Genomic DNA, 26190 nt, shown 5'->3' with positions numbered 1-26190 from the left:
GAATCCGATGATCTGTATCAGGCCCAGTAGGTTAAGGGCTTCAGTGGTGTTCATAGCAAAGTCTTGGCGAGCTCTGTCTCTCTGTTGTTGTGCACAGTTGCTTTGGGGCAACTTTTGAGCTCTGGCCTCTCGAACATACAGTGCTTTATAGGGGAGTTTGTTGTTTTTGTACCAGCACTATTCCATTGCTGAGAATCAGGTAACCCCGCTAAAAACCACAGTCATGTAAAATTCCGGTGAGGCAGGAACAGATCATGTTGTGCTGATTTGACTCCTGTCTGCCCACCTGCTGAGTAGTGGCTACTCCTGTCCTCAGAAGTGCCTTCCAACCACCACTCTGTTTTACCCCTCAGCAGTTTCCAAACTTCTCGCTCCTTGTGGACTGTTGCCCAGGGCAATTTTAGTTTTTTTTTGGAAGGATTCATTTAGTTTGTCTGCTGTCATCTCAAGCAAAGCATTCTGGGAGGATGAAGCACAGTGGATGACATCATAGTGGAGGAGGGGGAATTGGGGACAGACAGGCTGATGATGAGAGTTGAATGATGATGCAAGGGCGAGGCAAGTTCACCTGAACAGATCTCTACAACAGGAGACCCTACAACATTTCATCAATGCTCAAATCTGTGTTTCTGCAGGGGATTTAATGCTGAGCCCTCAAATCATGATTACACACATATGATCTCTCATAGGCGTACACACACAGGGCAGGAGGGCTAGCAGCTTGATGTACAAGTACACCCCCTGAACAGAATGCTAGTCTATCACAGTGCCTTACCCCAAATCTATCTCCTTAATGCCAAGTAGAGATGCATCAGGTCCCATTCTTACAGCCTTTGCTATGACTCGGCCAAGGATTGAACAACCTACAATCTCAGGGCAGACACTCTAACCACAAGGCCACTGAGTTGGCCACCATTACATACAATGTCATGTATTGCTTTAACACACACACACACACACACACACACACACACACACACACACACACACACACACACACACACACACACACACACACACACACACACACACACACTGAAAGAACCTTTGCACTGTGTGCATGTTTATAGAAGGAAGAACCCAGGGTGGAGTTCTGTTCCAACATTAGGGGTCTGAATAGCAGTCAACATGCAGTCTGCTATTATTAGCCTTGGAGTTATTATGGTTGGGTGTATGATTAGTATGACAATACACATATACATACTTTATCTAAGACAAACATGTTTCAGCCTTCTCCTGAGTGTATAGCTAACAAAGCACACAAGAGAGTCAGCTTGTTTTGTATGACATTGTGCTTTGACTGTATGCTGTTCTGTAAACCCCCACCTTAGTGAGTGGTACCAGTACAGGACTCTGAGGTACACCCAGGCTGAGGACTTGTTATTGGGTCACTGGCGTCAACTGGCTCTAAGCCCCTGGTCTAGAGGTGGATGTGTGTTGAATGTGCCACCCTCTCACTAAGAGGGCTGGGGTTTGACCCGGTGTCACAATGAGCATTAATATCTCTGTGTTGACATGTTGGTATGTGGGGTCATTTTGGAACAGAGAGGGTGGATAAGCTTCACTACCTCCCAATGCTAAGGCTTCAATGGGTGTCACAAGGACCACAGTGCAAACTTTCTTTTTTGGTAGAAGACAGGACCCACACAATTTGGGCTCTCCATGCTATTGCCCGAGCAGAATGCTCGGTCTATTTTACAACATCTATGGACCACATCACATTTGCTGTCTATGCCCCGTTCAGTTCTTGGCAAAGAAAGTCAAATCAAACCATTTGGGTTGTCTATACAGCTACTCAGCTTTGGGAGAGAAGCTCTTCTCTGAAGCGGCTCATTGTCAGAAGAGCCACCATGGAGTGACGTGAGGAAGAAAATCTCTGTGAAACAACACCGGGCACTATGTTCTTCACAAGGACTGTTATCTCCATTGTATTGTTTCTCACTCGCCACTTTTCTTTACATTTGTTTTTACTGGAGGTTAAAACAGCTCTGTCTTAATTAACTGAGCCTCACCCTTCCCTGTACCAAAGAGACACTCTTTTTGTTACAGCCTGCTGTGAATATGAAACCTCCTCATCACAAGACCTAGATTTAGCCCGGCCCTTTGAGGAGGTGATAAAAATGCCTGTGTAAAAAGTTCCAGTGGTTTAGATATCGCCCCCCTCGTTCCCACAAAATGGAGGGTTATGGAGCTGTGAGGCCTGGTGGATCCAAAGGCCCCGACAGCAGCTTCCTGTCTGGAAGATGTGGAGAAATGACAGAGCAAGATAGATCCTAGAGAGACAGAGTTTGTAATTTGGGTTTCAGAAACTCTTGACTCTCCCTGTCAAGATGCTGTCATGCACTAGGCTAGTGGAGCTCTGTGCTAGTTTTCCTATAGCATCCACTGACACAGGTCCAGAATAGCTCTTCTTTCTTTAGAACACATAGTTATCCAGGCTCCTACCCTTCCTAGCCACTCCTTTAGGAATGACAAGTCCAAAGAACTTCCATGGAGTCATGGAGGGAGGCAAGGAAGCATGAATCCTGATTCGTCATTGTCCGGGGTGTCTACCATACCACCCCTCTATATACGATCCTCTGAGATTGGAGCTTGGCATGTGCATTGACATTATGGCTCAGTGCACTTAAAATGATCTGGTATGAGAGGTCTTCTAGGCCCTGGGAGGTTGGGTGTGTGTGTGTGTGTGTGTGTGTGTGTGTGTGTGTGTGTGTGCAGTGCTCTCTCTCTTTACCTGTCCTTTTAACCTTTCCATCACATTACTGCCACTCAATAATGCAAAAACATAAATATATAGGTAAGTGATTAGAAATAGTGTGGATGTGACCTTTGACCTTTATAGATTGCTTCTTACGACAGAGCTAAATCAGGGTTATGAGGTTGGCTTGTTTCCACAGTGATGCAATCCTTGCGCTCTGTAGTGCAACTGAAGCCTTATGTTTTATGGGAATGAGAATGTGCACATAGGTAGTCCCCCAACACCGGCGCCAGCACAACCCCAGCACTGGTGTGTGTCCAGTCAGGAAGGTCATTAACACGGCACACACACGTGTCCAGTCACACATTAATTTACGAATGCACTGATATTTTACACTATGCGCTCACATGAGAGCTGAATATAGGACCACACACACACACCTCCCCAATGGCTTGATTAAGAACACACATGCTTTCTGGATTAACCCCCATAACCCAATGGAATGGAATGAAAAGAGGAGAAAATACTTCTGTGTCTGCTCTCTCTCTCTTCAGTGGGCATGTACTGTAGCTCTATTGGATAGTCATTTGAACAGTAATCAGGCCTGTGCTTTTAGAACACAACAGAGGTTAATAGATTTCTGTAACAGATAGGGCCGGCATGAGAATGAGTCAGTTGGATGGGCATTTGATTTCCATGGGGGTCGGATTTTTTCACAGGACCTCCTATGTGTCAGCGCCATCATATCAGATGGCGCCAACAGAGATGGTCGCCTCGCTTCGTGTTTGTCACGTTCATTGTAAGGAGGAGACCAAGGTGCAGCGTGGTATGCTTACATTCTTTTTTATTATAAGAATGAACACTGAACAAACAAAATAACAAAACGAACCGTGAAGCTAATATGAGTAGTGCAGACAGGCAACTAAACATAGAACAAAAACCCACAAACACAAAAGGGAAAATGGCCACCTAAATATAATCCCCAATCAGAGACAACGATAAACAGCTGCCTCTGATTGGGAACCATATCAGGCCACCGTAGACATATAAAGACCTAGGCCTACAAAACTCCTAGACATACAAAAGCCCTAGACAATACAAAAACTAGCATACCCACCCTCGTCACACCCTGACCTAACTAAAATATATAGAATACAGATATTAAAGGTCAGAGCGTCACAGTACCCCCACCCCCCCCAAAGGTGCGGACTCCCGGCCGCAAACCTGAACCTATAGGGGAGGTTCCAGGTGGGCATCTACCCTCGGTGGCAGCTCCGGTTCTGGATGCAGCCACCCCTCCTTATTCTGATCTCTCCGCCTTTGTAAAACCGGACCTTGGATCATCACTGGAGACCCCGGACTGGGGACCTTCGCTGGAGTGGAGGCCTGGTGCGTGGGACCAACACTGGTGGTACCGGGCTGGAGACACGCACCTCAGGGCGAGTGCGGGGAGCAGGCACAGGACTTACTTGACTGTGGAGGCGCACTGGAGATCTGGAGCATAGATCTGGCACAATGCGTCCTGGCTGGATGCTCACTTTAGCCCGGCAAGTGCGGGGCTTTAGCACAGGATGCACTGGGCTGTGCAGACACACCGGAGACACAGTACGCAAAGCCGGCGCAGGATATCCTGGTCCAAGGAGGTGTACTGGAGACCAGGAGCGCTGAGCCGGCAACATCCATCCTGGCTGGATGCCCATTCTAGCCCGGTAAATGCGAGGAGCTGGAATAGAGCGCACCGGGCTATGAATACGAACTGGAGACACCGTGCGCATCTCTGCATCACACGGTGCCTGACCAGTCACACCCCGTGCACTCTCAGATCCTCTCTTTGGACCACCACCCAGGGCAATGGATCTAATTCCAGCAGCTGACCGAAAACAACGGCGACACAGAAGGGGCAGGCGGAGTGGTCTTCTGTTCAGGCTTCGAAAACGGCCACATCGCTCTCCTCTCCCGAGTATATTACAAGCCAATGTCCCTTCTCTTGACAACAAGGTAGACAAAATTCGAGCGAGGGTTGCCTTCCAGAGAGACATCAGAGATTGTAACATTCACTGTTTCACGGAAACATAGCTCTCTCTGGATATGTTGTCGGAATCCGTTCAGCCACCGGGCATCTCCATGCATCGTGCTGACAGAGATAAACACCTCTCTGGGAAGAGGAAGGGCGGGGGTGTATGTTTTATGATTAACAACTCTAGTTGTAATCATAACAACATACAGGAACTCAAGTCCTTCTGCTCACCCGACCTAGAATTCCTTACAATCAAATGTCGGCCATTCTACCTACCAATAGAATTCTCATCAGCAATAGTCACAGCTGTGTACATCCCCCCCCTCAAGCGAACACCAAGACGGCCCTCAAGGAACTTCACTCGACTCTATGTAAACTGGAAACTATATATCCGGAGGCTGCATTTATTGTAGCTGGGTATTTTAACAAAGAAAATTTGAGAACAATGCTACCTAAATTTTATCAGCATATTGATTGCACGACACATAGGGCTAATACTCTCGACCACTGCTACTCTAACTTCCGCGATGCATACAAAGCCCTCCCCCGCTCTCCCTTCGGCAAAGCCGACCATGAACCAATCTTGCTCGTCCCAGCTTATAGGCAGAAACTCACAGGATGTACCAGTGACGAGAACCATTCAACGCTGGTCTGACCAATCGGAAGCCACGCTCCAAGATTGTTTTGATCACGCAAACTGGAATATGTTCCGATCAGCCTCAGAGGACAATATTGACCTATACGCTGACTCCGTGAGTGCGTTTATAAATAAGTGCATTGGAGACGTCGCACCCACTGTGACCATTAGAACCTAACCTAACCAGAAACCGTGGATGGTTTCGCTCCGTAAGGCAATCAAACAAGTGAAATGCCATTACAGGGACAAGGTGAAGTCGCAATTCAACGGCTCAGACAAGAGACTTATGTGGCAGGGTCTACAGAAGATCACGGACTACAAAACAAAAACAGCCACGTCACGGATACCGACGTCACGCTTCCAGACAAACTTAAACACCTTCTTTGCCTGTTTTGAGGATAACACAGTGCCACCGTTGCGGATCGCTAACAAAGACTGCGGCCACCCCTCTCCTTCTCAGTGGCTGACGTGAATAAAACATTTAAACTTGTTAATCCTCGCAGGGCTGCTGGCCCAGATGGCATCCCTACCCGCGTCCTCAGAGCATGCGCAGACCAGCTGGCCGGTGTGTTTACAGACATATTTAATAGCTCCCTATCCCAGTCTGTCCCCACATGCATCAAGATGGCCACCTTTGTTCCTGTACTCAAGAAGGCAAAGATAACTGAACTAAATGTTCAGTGTAGCACTCACTCACTTCTGTCATCATGAAATGCTTTGAGTGGCTCGCCATCACACTGCACACTGCCCTATCCCATCTGGACAAAAATAATACCTACATTTGAAGTCGGAAGTTTATATACACCTTAGTCAAATACATTTAAACCCAGTTTTTCCCAATTCCTGACATTTAATCCTAGTAAAAATCCCTGTTTTAGGTCAGTTAGGATCACCACTTTATTTTAAGAATGTGAAATGTCAGAATAATAGTAGAGAGAATTATTTATTTCAGCTTTTATTTCTTTCATCACATTCTCAGTGGGTCAGAAGTTTACATACACTCAATTAGTATTTGGTAGCATTGCCTTTAAATTGTTTAACTTTGGTCAAACGTTTCAGGTAGCCTTCCACAAGCTTCCCACAATAAGTTAGGTGAATTTTGTCCCATTCCTCCTGACAGAGCTGGTGTAACTGAGTCAGGTTTGTAGGACTCCTTGCTCGCACATGCTTTTTTAGTTCTGCCCACAAATTTTTAATAGGATTGAGGTCAGGGCTTTGTGATGGCCACTCCAATACCTTGACTTTGTTGTCCTTAAGCCATTTTGCCACAACTTTGGAAGTATGTTTGGGGTCATTGTCCATTTGGAAGACCCATTTGCGACCAAGCTTTAACTTCCTGACTGATGTCTTGAGATGTTGCTTCAATATATCCACATCATTTTCCTTTCCTCATGATGTCATTTATTTTGTGACGTGCACCAGTCCCTCCTGCAGCAAAGCACCCTCACAACATTATCCTGCCGCCCTGTGCTTCACGGTTGGGATGGTATTCTTCGGCTTGCAAGCCTCCCCCTAATTCCTCTAAACATAACGATGGTCATTATGGCCAAACAATTTTATTTTTGTTTCATCAGACCAGAGGACATTTCTCCAAAAGGTACGATCTTTGTCCCCATGTGCAGTTGCAAACCACAGTCTGGCTTTTTTATGGTGGTTTCGGAGCAGTGGCTTCTTTCTTGCTGAGCGGCTTTTCAGGTTATGTCAATATAGGACTCGTTTTACTGTGGATATAGATACTTTTGTACTCGTTTCCTCCAGCATCTTCACAAGGTCCTTTGCTGTTGTTCTGGGATTGATTTGCACTTTTCGCACCAAAGTACGTTCACACCTCGGAGACAGAACGTGTCTCCTTCCTGAGTGGTATGACGGCTGCATGGTCCCATGGTGTTTAGACTTGGACTTGAAAGTGGTACCTTCAGGCATTTGGAAATTGCTCCCAAGGATGAACCAGACTTTTAGGTCAAAATGTATTTTTCTGAGGTCTTGGCTGATTTCTTTTGATTTTCCCATGATGTCAAGCAAAGAGGCCCCGAGTTTGAAAGTAGGCCTTGAAATACATCCACAGGTACACCTCCAATATATTCAAATGATGTCAATTAGCCTATCAGAAGCTTTTAAAGCCATGACATCATTTTATGGAATTTTCCAAGCTGTTTAAAGGCACAGTAAAATTCTGACCCACTGGACTTGTGATACAGTGAATTATAAGTGAGATAATGTGTCTGTAAACAATTGTTGGAAAAATTACTTGTGTCATGCACAAAGTAGATGTCCTAACCGACTTGCCAAAACTATAATTTGTTAACAATAAATTTGGAGAGTGGTTGAAAAATGAGTTTTAATGACTCCAACCTAAGTGTATGTAGACTTCCAACTTCAACTGTATGTAAGAATGCTGTTCATTGTCTACAGCTCAGCATTCAACACCATAGTACCCTCCAAGCTCATTATCAAGCTGGAGGCCCTGGGTCTCAACCCCTCCCTGTGCAACTGTGTCCTGGACTTTCTGACTGGCCGCCCCCAGGTGGTGAATGTAGGAAACAACATCTCCACCTCTCTGACCCTCAACACTGGGGCCCCACAAGGGTGTGTGCACAGCCCTCTCCTCTACTCCCTGTTCTCCTACGACTGCATGGCCATGCACACCCCCAACTCAGTCATCAAGTTTGCAGACGACACAACAGTAGTGGGCTTGATCACCAACAACCACGAGACAGCCTACAGGGAGGAGGTGAGGGCACTCGGAAAGTGAGGTCAGGAAAAAGACCTCTCACTCATCGTCAACAAAACAAAGAAGATGATCGTAGAAACAGCAGAGTGAGCACCCCCTATCCACATCGAAGGGACAGCAGTGGAGAAGGTGGAATGTTTTAAGTTCCTGGGCGTACACATCACAGACAAACTGAAATGGTCCACCCACACAGACAGTATGGTGAAGAAGGCGCAACAGTGCCTCTTCAACCTCAGGAGGCTGAAGAAAATTTCCCTGTTATCCAAAACCCTGACAAACCTTTACAGATACAGCCCGCCAGGATGCTCTAGATTGTGTATCACAGCCTGGTACGGCAACTGCACCGCTCTCAACCGCAAGGCTCTTCAGAGGGTGGTGCAGTCTGCACAACGCATCACAAGGACAACAACCACCCGAGCTACTGTCTGTTCACACCGGTATCATCCAGAAGGCGAGGACGGTACAGGTGAATCAAGGCTGGGACTGAGAGACTGAAAAATAGCTATCAAACTGTCAAATCGTCATCACTAACTCAGTGAGACTGCTGCCTACACTGAGACCCAATCACTGAACACGTGACTAACCTACAAACAAATAAATGTATGAATGGATCCACAGTCCCTTCTCCGTTTTCATGAAAAGGGGGACAATAGACCTCCCCAAATGGGCACTTTTCTACATTTGCAAGCAGCAGGACAGGTACTTCTATGCATGCTCAGGCATGCACATTCCCTCAACATTATCAAGGCAGAGAAACCTGATACATGCTCATTGATCACATGGAGCACTCCACACAAAAGACGATTAAAACATTTACCAAACTTGTTATTGATGGCTATGAAATAAACCCAAACTGTAGCAGGTTGTGAACTCTGCGAACAATGTTTCCATTCCGAGAATGAAAAAAGTAAATTACTGTCATTAATACATACATTAACAGAAATGTATGTAACCAAACGATGGGGATTAACGGTACGTTTACTACTGGTGACATATGTAATGGGGAGTTGATAAAAAGTAATCGGGGCAAACGGATAACACAATAAAACAATGAATGCACAGGGATTATAGGGAGACAGTTGAGTGCATTCTGGAGAGAGACATATCTTAGCCACACACCCACACCCCTTCTTCTTGTCTCAACATTTAAAATTATACTCAACACATTACCTTCACACATTTTAGATGCTTTTCACTGACAGCTGCAACTCAATAATCACCTAGGCCTATTGTCATGCGCGATGTCCAAATTGTGGGCGTACCCAAATAGGCATAGGCCTATCTACAATCAACAGCTAATGATCCTCTGTGGCTAAGTCATGCTCTCTGGTGAAGTATTTTGAATGATTTTATTTAGACAGGATTTAATTTTGGCATAACATCAATTTACTTTAGGGGAAGCCAGCATCCGAACAGTGCACTGTGCACCTGCCAACTTTCCTTTCCAATTCGCAAGTGGCTGAAACCAGAGATCTGTATATAATGATGAGATGCTCATGTCTCCACTCTCTAACAATGGGAGTTGTTGTCCCAAAGGCAGAAAGGCAGGCTTATTCTGGACATATTTTGGCAGAATGAGCCCTCTCGCTTCACCTCTTCTACTCTGCTAAAACTATCACATCTGGAGAAAGCATCCGAGCGAGCAAAACAGCGCCCCTCTGTCTTACTATATGTAACCCATATATCTGATGCTGTCTGGAGAAAAAGAGTATGACATGCCATACTCCAGACAACATCAGATACATGGTCTACACATACTGAGACATAGGGGTGCTGTTTCGCTAGCTCTGATGCTTTATCTGAGATTGATGTGTTTTTCTGTCGACACGTGTCTCTGTCAAATAAATGATAAATATTTCAATATTTTATTTGGACAAAGGAGGGTACGGTAGGGCAGGCCAGGCCCCCCAAGGCTTGCCCATAACTCCAGGACTGGTAGCAGTGCTCTTCTTGCTTCACAACCCAGTCAGAGAAACTAGGCCATTGGCTTCTCACAGACAGAAACAAAAAATACCAGGCAGGCAGGCAGGCAGGATGAACAGCTGACCCCTATTGGCACATGCGTGTAGTCAAACAGAGCTCTGTCAGACAACATACATGCATCAGTGTTTCGTAATGGTTGCCTGTATGACTAGCTGGCTGCACTCTATCCGATGAGGCTTCTGTCCTTGAAATGGTTGATGTGTAAAAATCGGATAGAGCTCTGTTTGACTACATGTGTGTGCCAATAGGGGTCAGCTGTTCATCCTGCCTGCCTGCCTGGTATTTTTTTGTTCTGGGTTGTCTTGTTCTGGGTTGTCTTGGATTTCTAAGCTTATTTATAATGGTCTGGTTTTATTCCGTTCCCCCATCTGATGTTGAGGGCAATTGTCACTTCTCATAGCAATAATGCATAATAAAGTCAGAGCTTGGAGAATAAATCATACCAGAAAGCCAGACCTAGCTTCTCCTCTTATTTGCTAAGAGCTAGGCTAGCGCAGCCATTAGCACTCCCCATCAGTTTGAGGGCATAGGGGCTAATAGCTAACACAGACAGCGCCCGCTAATCAAGTTAGCGCTTTCACCTGCCCTCCCCTCTCTGATTAGCCTTTAATATTGGTTCCAGGTTTAAATTAATCCGTTTCTGGCCTATAAGGGTACAGATTCCATTGCAAAATCAGGTTTCACTATTCTCTCAATTTCTCTCCCTTTCTCTATTTTCTCAATTTCTCTCCCTTTCTCTATTCTCTCAATTTTTCTCCCTTTCTGTCTTCTCCTTTCTGCTTTTTTTTGTCTCTTTCCTCTTACCTAAATACTCTGCCCCTTCACTGACCCTGACTGTGTTTACCAGTGTGACTTAAACGGTCAGCTGATCTGGTTTGATGTTGGATCAGAGGGCAGTATGGGATGGGAGGAGATAACATGCTCTTTGAGACTATTGTATCATAACCCTTTCCCAGGCACAGGATGTAAATGTTGAACACAATCTTTCTATAGGCGTCTCCAGTGACTCCATAATAGTTTGCCCCTCACCGGATGAGAAGGGGGTATCTGCATCCCAATATGGCGACCGGAGTATGGGTGGGTGTGTCGAAAGGAAAGTAGTGGGCATGTGGAAAGGAGTAGGTGAGTCGAAACTGCTCTGCTATAGGTTAGACATTTTTGTTTGAGTGGTGTTTTTTCTTTAATTTCTTACGACACAACTCACCGTACGTTGAGCTACCGTACCGTGAGTTAGGACTTCGGTTTTTAAGCCATAGGATGAGTCTAAGTCGTATTTCACTGTTAGTTTTACTAATAATTGTAGAATTTTAGTTATAAAACTGACGATTGTTTATTTTTTATTTAAAGTGTTGATAATGGGTGTACTTGCGTTGTGTGGCTGTGCAGCTATCACCCTGATATTGGCTACTAGGTTGCTACTTTCCATACCGTTGCCGTTCATTCCCTCCCCATTGAGTAGTAGACTATGTATGCATCAAGGTGACATCTAGATGGTTATCGATATTAGTTATTTGATGCGTAGGCTGCTATCCTACTCGAAAATAAAATCATGTAAGAGAAAAAAAATGGCCACGTTAGCGACACGATTGTGATACCGAGTAGGAAGCACTTCAAGCTTATCGACTCGTTGTGCAGCCCAATCAGCCACGCAAAACGGTCTTGAGTGGCAACAAATCCGCCCAATTCACTTTCCATACACCCACTCCTTTCGACACACCTACTTGCCCCATACTCTGGTCGCCGTATTGGGCTACCCATACATGCATTGGATAACAGGAATGCCAACTAGACTCTAATTTGGGGCATAGAGAATAGAGTCAAAGGTCGTAGATTAGTAGAACAGTAGTTGGATGCCCATAGTGGTTTGGGAACGCTATTTGTTCCTTTGGCAGTTTGTTGCAGTAATTAGTAAGAACTCTGGACTACGGATCTGATTTGTATCTAGCAGCCGCTTTAGTAGCCATCTTCCTCAGCTTCCAAATCCTCATTGTTTTGTTTCCCAGTGTTAATATAAGAAAGCTTTCCTTTGAGTCCATTTGTTGTATGAATTCTCTCTGATTCCTATCTCTATAATTCACTCATCCCAGATCCACACTCTCTGAATGAGTCTATGAAATAAAATCATAAACATTCCCCGTCTCTCTCTCTCTGGACGAGGTGGATCTGACTGGGCGAGGCGGTGTTCCAGACGATAGCGCTCTTTATTAACATGAATAATAGTGTTGGACAGCGCGGTAATCCTCCTGTGTGCTCAAGGCTTCACCAGGCTTTATTCAAGGGCTCAGGTCTGGCCCAGGGGGAGAGGGGGAGACTGGGGGGAGAGAGAGCAGCACTGCCCCTGCCTCTCCAGCTCCACCCTTTTGGCTGTTTTCACTGGTGATCCTCCTGCTTCAAAAGAGGAATGTGAAATGGGGATGGGTGGATGATTGGGGGGGGGTCCTCTTTTTGTGTGTGTGTGTCTGTCTGTCTGTCAGTCTGTCTGTCTGTAGGCTACACACAATAGAGCAGGGAATGCATAGTGGAGCTGCAGTCTTTTCCTAGCTTCTCGCTCCTGATGGCTGGTAGATGGTTGAAGCAATGCTTCCCTATAAGGTTCTAGGCAGTACAAATAGGAAAGCAAAGCAACAACCAGGGCCTCGGGGCCCAACATATTTACTGGGTTGAAGATACCAGTCATGCCTTTGGAAACCAAAGCAGCCATTTGAGCTGTATGTACAGTCAGCCAGTCTGTAAACTCACTACGTTATAGTGTATAATTTAAAGCTGCTGCAAAATGGATGTCCATTTCCGTCTCCAAACGGTCTTATGTTTAGATTTGAAGATGTTTAGAATGCGTCTCTGCTCTTCTGGTGGAAGCGTGATGATTTACTTCACACTATCCAGAGTGCTGATTTTGGAACACCTTTCATGTCGTGGTCTGTCACCGCTTATAAACCGTATCCATGTCAGTGTGTGTAACTCAAACCCCAGTGTATCTAAAAATGGGCTGAGCATCCTTGGGTGATGGAAAGTTGTGCCACTGCCCAGAATTGAACTTCTTACTTACTAGTTAGTACTTGACCTGATAGCATGCGCAACACACACTTTCACCATACACAGACCAATGCACACATGCATGCACTCCCTCCTCCCATGCCTCTTTCTGGTCAATTTTTGCAATTTATTAACATACATTTTTGTCCTCAACTAATAGATAGCCTATTTATCTCCTCACTACCTCTCCCCACCCAAGCTCATATTATAGATATTGTATGTCTGAGAGTGGTATGCTTTTGCATTCTTTAACTCCACAGATCTTACCTGAATAGCAGAAGCAGCAGCCCAGCCGCTCTGTGGGAGTGGAACAGCAGTACTAAGAGATTTCTATCTGTTTACAGGCCAGCCGATACTCCTCCTTGCTTGTTGCAGCTGCACTGCAACGATCAATAGAGGTTTATTATTGACCTGGAGGACTCCCACACCCCTCCTTGCCTCTCTCTCATGCCTCTCTCTCCCCCAGAGCAGGGCTGTTTTCTTGGCCTACTTACACAGACCTCCCTGTTCAAACATCCAAGACACAGCAGACCAGACCAGATCACTCTCTGCATCTCAAACCTCCACATTTCTACCTCTGTCTCTGTGGCTGGAAGAGCAAGCAGCATCTCTCCATCTAAAACAGCCTTCATTTCAGACCATTTTCTTTAACCATCTCCATTTCAAAGCAGCATTAGTTCGCTTCGCCACATCCCTGTTTTCATCACCAGGGCCATTCAGCAGTTCACCACACACCTCTCCATCTCCCTCAATGGAGAGTGGTAGTGGTGTAATCCCCTGAGTCTCTTGCACATGACTCTACATTACTTTATAGACCGGTGCTGCACTAAAGTGCAGGGTGGTTGCATGTGTTTGTGTGTAAATCAAGTCAAATCAACATTAATTGGTTGCATACACAGATTTGCAGATATTATCGCAGGTGCAGCGAAATGCTTGTGTTTCCAGCTCCAGCAGTGTAGCAATGTTCCCTCACATTTTTTCGTCACTGAGCTCATTTCAGGTCTGCTGAGCGCAAACTTGAATGTTGTGAAAATTCTGTGCAACTTCCAGCGCCATTTACTGTGAACACTGAGGCTGTACCTGCTTTAAGTTACAGTTTTAACAATGACCATATAGGCTACTGTGACTATTTGATCATAATGTAGGCCTACCATAGTGGCCTACCATCAAAAATAATGGAATGAATGCATCCCATATCATTTTAACATGGAAAAGGCTGTTCTATCATTCAGCCTACAGTAGCAGCCAATGTGTGGTGTTCAATAAAGGCTTACATTCCATGAGACTTTTGAAAAAAACATACAGGGCTTGACATGAACTTCTTTATGCAAGGAGGTGACTGAAAATGTTGTATTGTTTGACGCAAGAAACCACTTTACAAAATAAAATGCATTATTATTCCCATACCATTATTACAGAGAATCAGACACATTATACTACCCTCTACCTATTGGCTACTTAGCTTATTCAAGTCTGTCTCAAAATACAACACAGCCCCTTTAAGACAAAAAAAAGCTCTTTACCTGATTCGCTTTTCAAAGATGTCTAGAAATGTACACGTTTTGCGCTTTTGTGGGAAGCAATCACCCCTATTGTTGACTACAAATTATCTAAAACAGGGCTAATTTCTCACTAACTAGCAAAGGATATGAACAAAATGTGCACGCGTGGCTGCATGCAGCTCTTACTTTGATCTCAGAACAGGCGCATGTACTCAGAACCGCTCATGCTGTAAACACAGTCCAGTTGAACGTAAATGGCACAGATCCATATAGGCCTACTGCAGCTTTGATTTGTTTATGCCACACCGGTCTGTGTAGAGTACGGGCTGAGTAGTGTGTGTCAATGCAATAGAATCCTACTCCGATGCGTTCTGCCTACAACAAAATCTTTTGCATAGTTTGTTTTGTTGCGTTGAAAGTGGCTACAGTAAAGGTAAATGTTGATAGTGTTAACAGAGAACTCTAGAACAGTGTTCACCAACCTTTTCTGAGTCAAGATCACTTTTTGAGTCAAAATGCAAGCCGAGATCTACCGCTCCGATTGTTTTTTTAACATGACTTAAAAAATGTAAGCCTGTGCAACATTAACCAATTTAAAACAGTACTGTAGCAGTGAGGTTTGTGCAGTAAGCTATGGCCCAATACATTATCAGCGCATATTGTTTGAATTGCCGTGCCAATTCATTGTTCTTCAGGTCGTTTAAAAATATATATATTTCAAAATTTGAGGTAGGCTATGTGATGGTAGAGCCGTTGTTGTATTACTTGTGAGGCACAGCTGAGTGAGCATACATTTAAATAATTCGCTTTTTATTTCAATATTACTGGGCTGATGGTGCCTGAATCTGATGCTCAGTCTCAGTGGAGGGAGAACAGCAGACTGAGGGTCTGCCTCTCAACAGCCCTCCACTCTCCCTTTCCTCCACTGACACTGACCAAAAGGGCCTCTGTCTTCCAGCTGATGGCGAAACTCGAGTCGCACTGCATTATTTCGGCCTCATGCACAGATTCATGTTGTTACTCCTATGAACAGAGAAAGTGAAATATTCCTTGATATTAAAAAATACCCAACTGCAGTCTTGTTGTGGCGCTGAGTGGAAATGGGAAGAAGGCACATTTTATGGCTTATAAAGGTGTTGAATACAAAGTGTTGACAGTGCTGAGTAAGAACTTAAACATGAACTCAGTCATAACAACAGCATCTCTTTGCTCTATTTGTTGACAGTCTCTCTCTAATCATTGTTTTAAACATTTTGAAATCTCATTTGTGTGTAGATTTCTTATGCCTGCTACGTTACTGCAGACACGGTATTCTGAGGCATTCGATTGACCTGCGGGAAGCTTATAGTGCACACTTTGCTCTCAGGGCCCACTGGGAAGACAGAGTTTGTACCTTCAGACACCTGAAATGGTTCAAAATCGCAACCTTTTGCCTAACTGGCACACAGAGCAGCTGAATTGTGTACACCTACTGCCAAACAGCCCAGAGGAATAAAAATGTTGGCTTTAATGTTGGGTTTTTTACATAAAGGTTTGGTGGTCGACTAGGAATGCCTTGGAGGTCGACCAATCGATCCCGATAGACCGGTTGGTGATCACTGCTCCAGAAAGTTGAGTGAAGTTCAATCTCGTGCTTCTCTGATATTTCGGCGCTGCTGCACGCGCACAGCTTAGAGGGAATATTGCAGTATAGTAATAATACCTAAAAAGAACTCAACCATATGCACATAATCCAAAAAGAAAGAAATTTAGAAATATCAGAACGAGACATGTCAGAATCAGGAAAACAAATATACAGTACCAGTCAAAAGTTTGGACACACCTAGTCATTCATGGGTTTTCCTATATTTTTTGTATTTTATACATTGTCAAAATAATAGTGAAGGCATCAAAATATGAAATAACACATATGGAATCATGTAGTAACCAAAAAAGTATTAAACAAATCAAAATATATTTAATATTTGAGACTCTTCAAAGTAGCCACCCTTTGCCTTGATGACAGCTTTGGACACTCTTGGCATTCTCTCAACCAGTTTCATGAGGTAGTCACCTGGAATGCATTTCAAATAACAGGTGTGCCTTGTTAAAAGTTAATATGGGGAATTTCTTTCCTTCTTAATGCATTTGAGCCAATCAGTTGTGTTGTGACAAGGTAGGGGGGAGCGGGGTATACAGAAGATAGCCCTATTTGGTAAAAGACCAAGCCCATATTATGGCAAGAACAGATCAAATAAGCAAAGAGAAACTACAGTCCATCATTACTTTAAGACATGAAGGTCAGTCAATACAGAAAAGTGCCGTCGCAAAAACCATCAAGCGCTATGATGAAACTGGCTCTCATGAGGACCGCCACAGGATAGGAAGACCCAAAGTTACCTCTGCATCAGAGGATAAGTTCATTAGACTTACCAGCCTCAGAAATTGCAGCCCAAATAAATGCTTCACAGAGTTCAAGTAACAGACACATCAACTGTTCAGAGGAGACTGTGAATCAGGCCTTCATGGTCAAATTCCTGCAAAGAAACCACTACTGAAGGACAACAATAATAAGAAGAGACTTGCTTGGGCCAAGAAACATGAGCAATGGACATTAGACCGGTGGAAATCTGTCCCTTGGTCTGATGAGCCAAATTTGAGATGTTTGGTTCCAACCGCTGTGTCTTTGTGAGATGCAGAGTAGATGAACGGATGATATCCGCATGTGTGGTTCCCACAGTGAAGCATGGAGGAGGAGGACGTGTGATAGTGTGGAGATGCTTTGCTGGTGACACTGTCAGTGATTTATTTAGAATTGAAGGCACACTTAACCAGCATGGCTACCATAGCATTCTGCAGTGATACGCCGTCCCATCTAGTTTCCGCTTAGTGGGACTATCATTTGTTTAAAATGTCAGGAATTGTAAACTGAGTTTACTGTATATACAGTTGAAGTCGGAAGTTTACATACACCTTAGCCAAATACATTTAAACTCAGTTTTTCACAATTCCTGACATTTAATCCGAATAAAAATTCCCCGTTTTAGGCCAGTTAGGATCGCCACTTTATTTTAAGAATGTGAAATGTCAGAATAATAGTAGAGGGAATGATTTATTTAAGCTTTTATTTCTTTCATCACATTCCCAGTGGGCCAGAAGTTTACATACACTCAATTAATATTTGGTAGCATTGCCTTTAAATTGTTTACCTTTGGTCAAACATTCCAGGTAGCCTTCCACAAGCTCCCCACAATAAGTTGAGTGAATTTTGGTCCATTCCTCCTGACAGCTGGTGTAACTGAGTCAGGTTTGTAGGCCTCCTTGCTCACACACGTTTTTTCAGTTCTTCCCACAAATGTTCTATTGTATTGAGGTCAGGGCTTTGTGTTCTTCAGCCTGCAAGCCTTCCCCTTTTTCCTCCAAACATAACGATGGTCATTGTGGCTAAATAGTTATATTTTTGTTTCATCAGACCAGAGGACATTTCTCCAAAAGGTACGATCTTTATCCCCATGTGCAGTTGCAAACCACAGTCTGGCTTTTTATGGCGGTTTTGGAGCAGTGACTTCTTCCTTGCTGAGCAGCCTTTCAGGTTATGTCGATATAGCACTCGTTTTACTTTTACGTTTTACTTATTCTTCCAGCATCTTCACAAGGTCCTTTGCTGTTGTTCTGGCATTGATTTGCACTTTTTGCACCAAATTACATTCATCTCTAGGAGACAGAATGTGTCTCCTTCCTCAGCGGTATGACGGCTGCATGGTCCCATGGTGTTTATACTTGCGTACCAGTTATACTTGCATACCGTTTGTACAGATGAACATGGTACATTCAGGCATTTGGAAATTGCTCTCAAGGATGAACCAGACTTGTGGAGGTCTACAATTTTTTTTCTGAAGTCTTGGCTGATTTCTTTTGATTTTCCATGATGTAAAGCAAAGATGCACTGGGTTTAAAGGTATGCCTTGAAATACATCCACAGGTACACCTCCAATTGACTCAAATTATGTCAATTAGCCTATAAGAAGCTTCTAAAGCCATGAGATTATTTTCTGGAATTTTCTAAGCTGTGTAAAGGCACAGTCAACTTAGTGTATGTTAACTTCTGACCCACTGTAATTGTGATACAGTGAATTATAAGTGAAATAATCTGTCTGTAAACAATTGTTGGAAAAATTACTTGTGTCATGCACAAAGTAGATGTCCTAACTTGCCAAAACTATAGTTTGTTAACAAGAAATTTGTGGAGTGGTTGAAAAATGAGTTTTAATGACTCCAACCTAAGTGTATGTAAACTTCTGACTTCAATTGTGTATATGTATACATACATAAGTGTATGTCTACATGTAAGAAAAGCAACCATACCATATGGTGGGCTAATTCATAGCACTTCTTCCCAGTGAGAAAGGGTTGTGGAGATGGTGGAAGAGAATAGAGATTGGTTTGGTTCTGTTATCTGGAATGCAGTGCTTCTACATTAATTCCTCCTCTCCGCTGGTCCTCTTGTCTCTTCTCTCCCCCCTTAGTGTGTGTGTGTCTCTGGGAGTGGGCTGGAGTGGTATGCAGCTGCTGTATGTCACCCCACTGTGTGTGTGTGTGTGTGTGTGTGTGTGAGCAGGCACTGTAGCTCGTACAGGGATGGTTATAACATCACATTCCAAAAATCATCCTGTGATGAATCGTTGTCTCTGCTAACTCAGTGATTAGCATAATTAACATAAGTATAATGACATGCATTATTGGTTCGATCAATAAAGCCTTATTGTAGATGCAATAGCATGTTAACGCTGTGGGGCTAATAATGCTAGAGATTTACTTGCTGAGATAGAGTATGAGGCAGTCTTAGTAAGCTGCATGGACAGTTAGCTCTTAGTTTGTGTGTGTGTGTGTGTGTGTGTTTATGCCTCCAGCTTTTGGGACAAGGGGTTCTTTATTGCAACCCTCTGGGCTTGGGGGATGGGACAAGGGGTCCAGGTGCATGCACCCCTAAGGGGTCTAGGTTTTTGGTCACTCGAGGACTCCATACAATTCCATGTCCAGGGCATAGGTTTGGTTAAGTTTAAGTTTTTAAACAATCCTAATGTGACTTGGATTAAAGGATAAGCGCCTAGACTGGTGCAAGAAATATGGTAAAAGGAAACTCTCTTTCCCATGTTTACACCAATCCAATGTTTTTTTAACTTTAGTAGTAGATGTAAGAAGAATCAAGTACCTCAACCAACCAAGATTTTCTGGTTTATCTTGAAGAAGACTGCGTTCCATAGAGGTGGTCATTCGGTATGCCAAGCCTGATGTCAAGCTTAATATTCTCTCCACGAACGCTCAGGATGCAGGGGAAGAAACCAGATCCAGTGTCACAACTTTGGATAAACAGCCATCCTTGCCTTGCAGAACTGGAGCGGTGACTCTGTAAACATACCCCCCTTTACCTCTTCCAGGTATTTCCGCAGCTCACACAGGGCACTTGATGCCCTGCCAGGTTGAGCCTCTGGCTGGACAGTGACCTCAGACACAATCTTCAATGTGATTAAGCTATATTTCTGAAGAACTGGTCGAGATGCTTGCTGGATTCAACGTGCTGGCATCTTGCTGGTGTCCTGCTGTTCCACTGCTGTACTCTCTAATTTGCTGAAGTACAAAATACTCTGCTTCCCTCATCAGTGGCTCCATCTCTGTTGAGACAGACTTGGGTCCATTAGGCAAGCTGCTGCAGGGTTTGAGCGAAGCGCTCAAACAGTGACTTCAGGAGGACCTGTGCCAACTGTTTTACAACAGTAGTTGACTGCAAGTGTGCCTCAAGGTTGAGAAGGCAAGGCACCGCAACTGGCTGTCAGTTTGAAGTTGGTCGGTGTGGATTGCAAACGACTCCAGCAACTTCACAAGCTGCTCTAGCTTGTCCCAGTCACACTCTGTGCTCGCCCTCAGATTTTCTTACCTATTAGCTACTGATACCAAGTGATACTGATGCACTTGCTAGGCATATTTGAAACACCGGCATCTACTGGCAGCATTTACCTGCCAGATTCAGAAGCTCAAAAACCCCATTAGAAAAAAAGCTTAACACTATTAAATTTTTTTGCCCAAAGTTTAGAATAAATAAACTAAAACTAAACATAATTTATGATCTATTTTATTTAAATTTTTGTACATTTTTTTGTATGTTTGCATTGGCTTATTGATATACGCAGAAAAATATTAATGTATACGTGTTCGAGAGCCTTCACGTGTGTGTGTGTGTGTGTGTGTGTGTGTGTGTGTGTGTGTGTGTGTGTGTGTGTGTGTGTGCTGGTCCAGGATGACTATACTCCCCTGGTATTTCCTGAGGGAAGTGGCTCTCTGGGCTACGTCTAATCTTGCTTTCATCTTCCTCAGACACGAGATGCTGAACGACACACTTCCAATGCTCTAATACTTTTTCAACTTTGAACTCTTTTTCAGTTTTCTAGTTTGGTGTGTTCTGTACTTGATAGCACTGCTTTTGTGTTCTGTTGCGTTCTTTGTTTGTATTGATTTCCTCCTATTGTGTGTTGGCTTCTGTGTGTTTCTTGTAGTTCCACTCCAAGCCTAATGGGCACGTTCTATTGGCTACTTCATAAACAACAGACTGACACATTAATGCTACTTGTCATCACCATTACTGATATCATTGCATCCATGACTTTTAACGTCACTATCGTCGTCATCAGTAGCAGCACTGTCATCATTGCCAATATGACTACACTTATTTTCCATTTGTTCACCTTAACTGTCCCTTTCCTCTACTCTGGTGAAGACACACTGCTGCCCCCCTCTCTACTGCTCACAGTCAGAACAAACACCCCTCCCATCCCCCATCTCTGCCTCCAGTCAAACACAACAATATAAATCAAAAATAGTCTCACAGAACACTCATAGGTCCTCCTCTCACAGCATCTGTACTAACTAGTCCCAGTCAGTCCTGGACTGTCACGATTATTTACTGCATATCAGCATAATTCATGTTCCTCTATTTGTTGCTATTTGTAGAACAAGAGGTGAGGTAAGATAGTTGGGGATGGGGGTTGGGTTTTGGTTTGGGAGGTTGACCAGACAGGAAGCCAAATTGTGCTCTGGTCCTTTAATGAGGACTCCAGATGTGTGCTGGGGTCAGAGGGCAGAGGTCAGATTCTCATAAGTATTATCTTATGAACTGGTCCCCATAGTCCTAGAAGGCTTCATCACCACATCTCCTTCCCTTGGTGATTACTGATAGGTGAAGGAGTAAGAAGGCTGAAGGAAAAGAGGCCTTCGAGACTGTTATGGAGGAAGTCACTCCAAAATGATCTGCTTGTGGTCAAAGATGCAGGTCTTCCACAGTCAACTGAGACGGTGGATTTTTTTTTTTGTCTCTAATGTCAGAAGCCAGTGTTTCCCCGATATTAATTTAGCAGCGGCTGGTAAGTAGAAAACAGTGCAAGATTTTGGCAGTTAAGCCCATCCCTTTAAGATCAGAGTGACAAGTTAAAACCTATATCTTTAGCAAACAGAGTGAGCAGTGGTGCGAATGAGAGCCAGGATTGCACAACCACTGTGTTCCTTATCATCTCCCTGCAGTGCAGTGGCGTGAATCAGTTATATTTCCGATGGTGTCAACATAATTTTGCCACCACTGCTGAAAACAATCCTGGGGGAAACACTCCAGAAGCCCATCTGTTATATTTTATTTTATATACTTACTATATTTGACTGTGACTAGATGCAGATGGGGAAGTGAACTCATGGAAAAAATAAATACTCACATGGCTGGGGTATTATTGTCCTTTTTGTGTGTGTGTGCGCGTGCCTGTTTGTGTGTGCACCTGTGTGTGTTAGGCAGATAGAGGGAGACACAAGGCTGTGTGTCTGTGGAGTAGAGGAACCTGAGCAGATGATGTCATAAGGGAGTGGGCCTCCTGTGATTGGTTTGGGTGCTGCCGATATCACCTCTCTCACCTTGGAGAGAACACACACACACACACACACACACACACACACACACACACACACACACACACACACACACACACACATACTCCTAAACACACACACACACACATACTCCTAAACACACACAAACACACACACACACACATACACACACACACACGTCCACAAACGCACACATGCAAGCACATACACAGCTCTGAGAGTGAAATGGTTGGGTGCCAATCACTTGTGGGTTATTTAACTTCAAAGAGGTCTGAAACAAACCTCACGATGGAGGGATGGAGTTAAAGAGAGTGAATGAGAGACAACTCATTGAGACAAGCCAAAGGTTGACACTGACATCATGACAGGTAGTGATGAATTCTGATCTCCAGTTAGGGGCACGTATACCAACCCTCCTTACCATATGCACCGAGTCACCCTCAGGTCGTGTGTGTGTGTGTGTGTGTGTGTGTGTGTGTGTGTGTGTGTGTGTGTGTGGGTGTGTGTTTTTGTTGAGAATCTGAATAACCGCTAAGATCCGCAGAAATACTTGGCCCTCAGCCTCTTTCTTTCTTTGCTCCCTCTTATTCCCCATCTCCCTCTATCTCCTTCTTCTTCCATGCCACCTCTGCACGCCCACATCTCTCTCACACACTCATGTACTTGAAATTGCTAAAAAGGGAGAAAATGTGTTCTACAAATTCTCAAAGTGAGGAAATAAGTCTAGACTGATTAGGCAATAAGCACTGGATATTTATTGTGTGTGTCTTCATCTGTTGTACATGTGTGTGTGTCTGAGTGTATGGTGTTTGCCCAGAGTGAAAGGGCCCAGTGGTCAACCTCTATCAGGTTCCATTAAACGGCAGCATCCATCTTCTTCCTGCATGTGTGGCCATTACACCAGCTCTGCTGAGTCATCCATTACCCCTTGACACACACACACACACACACACACACACACACACACACACACACACACGTTACATTACAGTCCCCAGAAAGAAACACAGCACGCTGTTAAGAGTGATAGGAGTGATAGAAGAGAGTGATAGAAGCCATTTACTGGTCTTCAGCCAACCCTTCTCACACTGTGATTAGTGATACACCGATATCACATTTTTGGCCGATACCGATATCCGATATTTTCCTTGCCAAAAAAAACCCAATACTGATAACCAATATTTACAATTTTAGCGGCCTTTTAAGCATTGTAGTACAGTTAAATAGTTAACACACACACATGGACGCAGCTGTCTAAGGCACTGCATTTCAGTACAAGAGGCGTCACTACAGTCCCTGGTTCAAATCCAGGCTGTATCACATCCAGCCGTGATTGGGAGTCCCATAGGGCTGCGCCCAATTGGCCCAGCATTGTCCGGGTTTGGCCGGGGTAGGCCTTCATTGTTAAAGAAGTATTTGTTCTTAACTGACTTTCCTAGTTAAATAAAAGTTACACACACACTGACTAAAGTTATTTTGTTGGCATTTACGTATGTCCCCATTACCAGTAAAACACAATAAAAACCTATTTCTTTCACTTACTTGTTGTGCTGTTTCGTTATTCATTTGTTCAGTCATTTCATTCTCAACCAGGATTTCTATGGAACGCCGTTTGGGTCTTTGCATGTCAAAAAAGATACACGTCAATAACACTATTTGACGTGTCAAATAAGCTTATTGACCAATCAGGACCTAAATATGACTGCATGTTCCATAATAATTTAATGCGTTCATCCATTTTTTACGTACAGTGCCTTGCGAAAGTATTCGGCCCCCTTGAACTTTGCGACCTTTTGCCACATTTCAGGCTTCAAACATAAAGATATAAAACTGTATTTTTTTGTGAAGAATCAACAACAAGTGGGACACAATCATGAAGTGGAACGACATTTATTGGATATTTCAAACTTTTTTAACAAATCAAAAACTGAAAAATTGGGCGTGCAAAATTATTCAGCCCCTTTACTTTCAGTGCAGCAAACTCTCTCGAGAAGTTCAGTGAGGATCTCTGAATGATCCAATGTTGACCTAAATGACTAATGATGATAAATACAGTCCACCTGTGTGTAATCAAGTCTCCGTATAAATGCACCTGCACTGTGATAGTCTCAGAGGTCCGTCAAAAGCGCAGAGAGCATCATGAAGAACAAGGAACACACCAGGCAGGTCCGAGATACTGTTGTGAAGAAGTTTAAAGCCGGATTTGGATACAAAAAGATTTCCCAAGCTTTAAACATCCCAAGGAGCACTGTGCAAGCGATAATATTGAAATGGAAGGAGTATCAGACCACTGCAAATCTACCAAGACCTGGCCGTCCCTCTAAACTTTCAGCTCATACAAGGAGAAGACTGATCAGAGATGCAGCCAAGAGGCCCATGATCACTCTGGATGAACTGCAGAGATCTACAGCTGAGGTGGGAGACTCTGTCCATAGGACAACAATCAGTCGTATATTGCACAAATCTGGCCTTTATGGAAGAGTGGCAAGAAGAAAGCCATTTCTTAAAGATATCCATAAAAAGTGTTGGGTAAAGTTTGCCACAAGCCACCTGGGAGACACACCAAACATGTGGAAGAAGGTGCTCTGGTCAGATGAAATCAAAATTGAACTTTTTGGCAACAATGCAAAATGTTATGTTTGGCGTAAAAGCAACACAGCTGAACACACCATCCCCACTGTCAAACATGGTGGTGGCAGCATCATGGTTTGGGCCTGCTTTTCTTCAGCAGGGACAGGGAAGATGGATGGAGCCAAATACAGGACCATTCTGGAAGAAAACCTGATGGAGTCTGCAAAAGACCTGAGACTGGGACGGAAATTTGTCTTCCAACAAGACAATGATCCAAAACATAAAGCAAAATCTACAATGGAATGGTTCAAAAATAAACATATCCAGGTGTTAGAATGGCCAAGTCAAAGTCCAGACCTGAATCCAATTGAGAATCTGTGGAAAGAACTGAAAACTGCTGTTCACAAATGCTCTCCATCCAACCTCACTGAGCTCGAGCTGTTTTGCAAGGAGGAATGGGAAAAAATGTCAGTCTCTCGATGTGCAAAACTGATAGAGACATACCCCAAGTGATTGTGTCCCACTTGTTGTTGATTCTTCACAAAAAAATACAGTTTTATATCTTTATGTTTGAAGCCTGAAATGTGGCAAAAGGTCGCAAAGTTCAAAGGGGCTGAATACTTTCGCAAGGCACTGTAGTTATTACACATTGATTACACTATCACTTGTACTTCATGTCACAACGATTAATCGATACGTATGCTATGGTGCTGGTAAAGTTGTCTCATGCACCTACAGTGCTGGTCATAAAAAAAGCTAGCTAGCTCATGGGAGCAAACAATGTTCTTCCCCAAAAACATAGCAAAGCGACAATCTGTTTCAGTTGCTATAGTTAGCTAGCTAACTATATAGCTAGGTGTCATCGTCTAAAATAACCCTAATTTATAAGACAGTTCTTATTTGATTAATGGTGGTCGGGCCCATCTATGTGAAGCTAGCCACAATAAGGATTAGCCACAACAGTGGTCTTTGCGGTTAGCCTTCAAAACAAAAGTATGTCATTGATAGCGATACAAATAGTAGAATTATGCTATAGTTTAATAGATCATGCTAAACGAGGTTGGAATGTTATATAAAATCAACAAAAGACAATAATTTGTTAATTTGACAAAT

The 26190-nt window shown here is 43.8% G+C and overlaps 1 protein-coding gene across 25 annotated transcripts in view; it reads left to right on the top strand.

Moving 5' to 3' along the window:
* LOC110520327 (mitogen-activated protein kinase kinase kinase kinase 4) overlaps positions 1–26190 on the top strand; it is a 114544-nt gene that overhangs the window by 36068 nt on the left and 52286 nt on the right. The window contains exon 1 of one of the 25 annotated variants that reach the window (XM_036974843.1): positions 11102–11188. The exons of the other annotated variants lie outside the window; for them this stretch is intronic. The gene's annotated coding sequence lies outside the window, so the exon portion shown is untranslated. Of the gene's footprint in view, positions 1–11101; positions 11189–26190 lie in introns of those variants that run through there. 25 annotated transcript variants of the gene reach the window in all.

Source organism: Oncorhynchus mykiss, chromosome 3, assembly GCF_013265735.2.
Source record: "Oncorhynchus mykiss isolate Arlee chromosome 3, USDA_OmykA_1.1, whole genome shotgun sequence".
NCBI lineage: Eukaryota > Metazoa > Chordata > Actinopteri > Salmoniformes > Salmonidae > Oncorhynchus > Oncorhynchus mykiss.
This window is presented reverse-complemented; position numbering and strand designations above follow the sequence as displayed.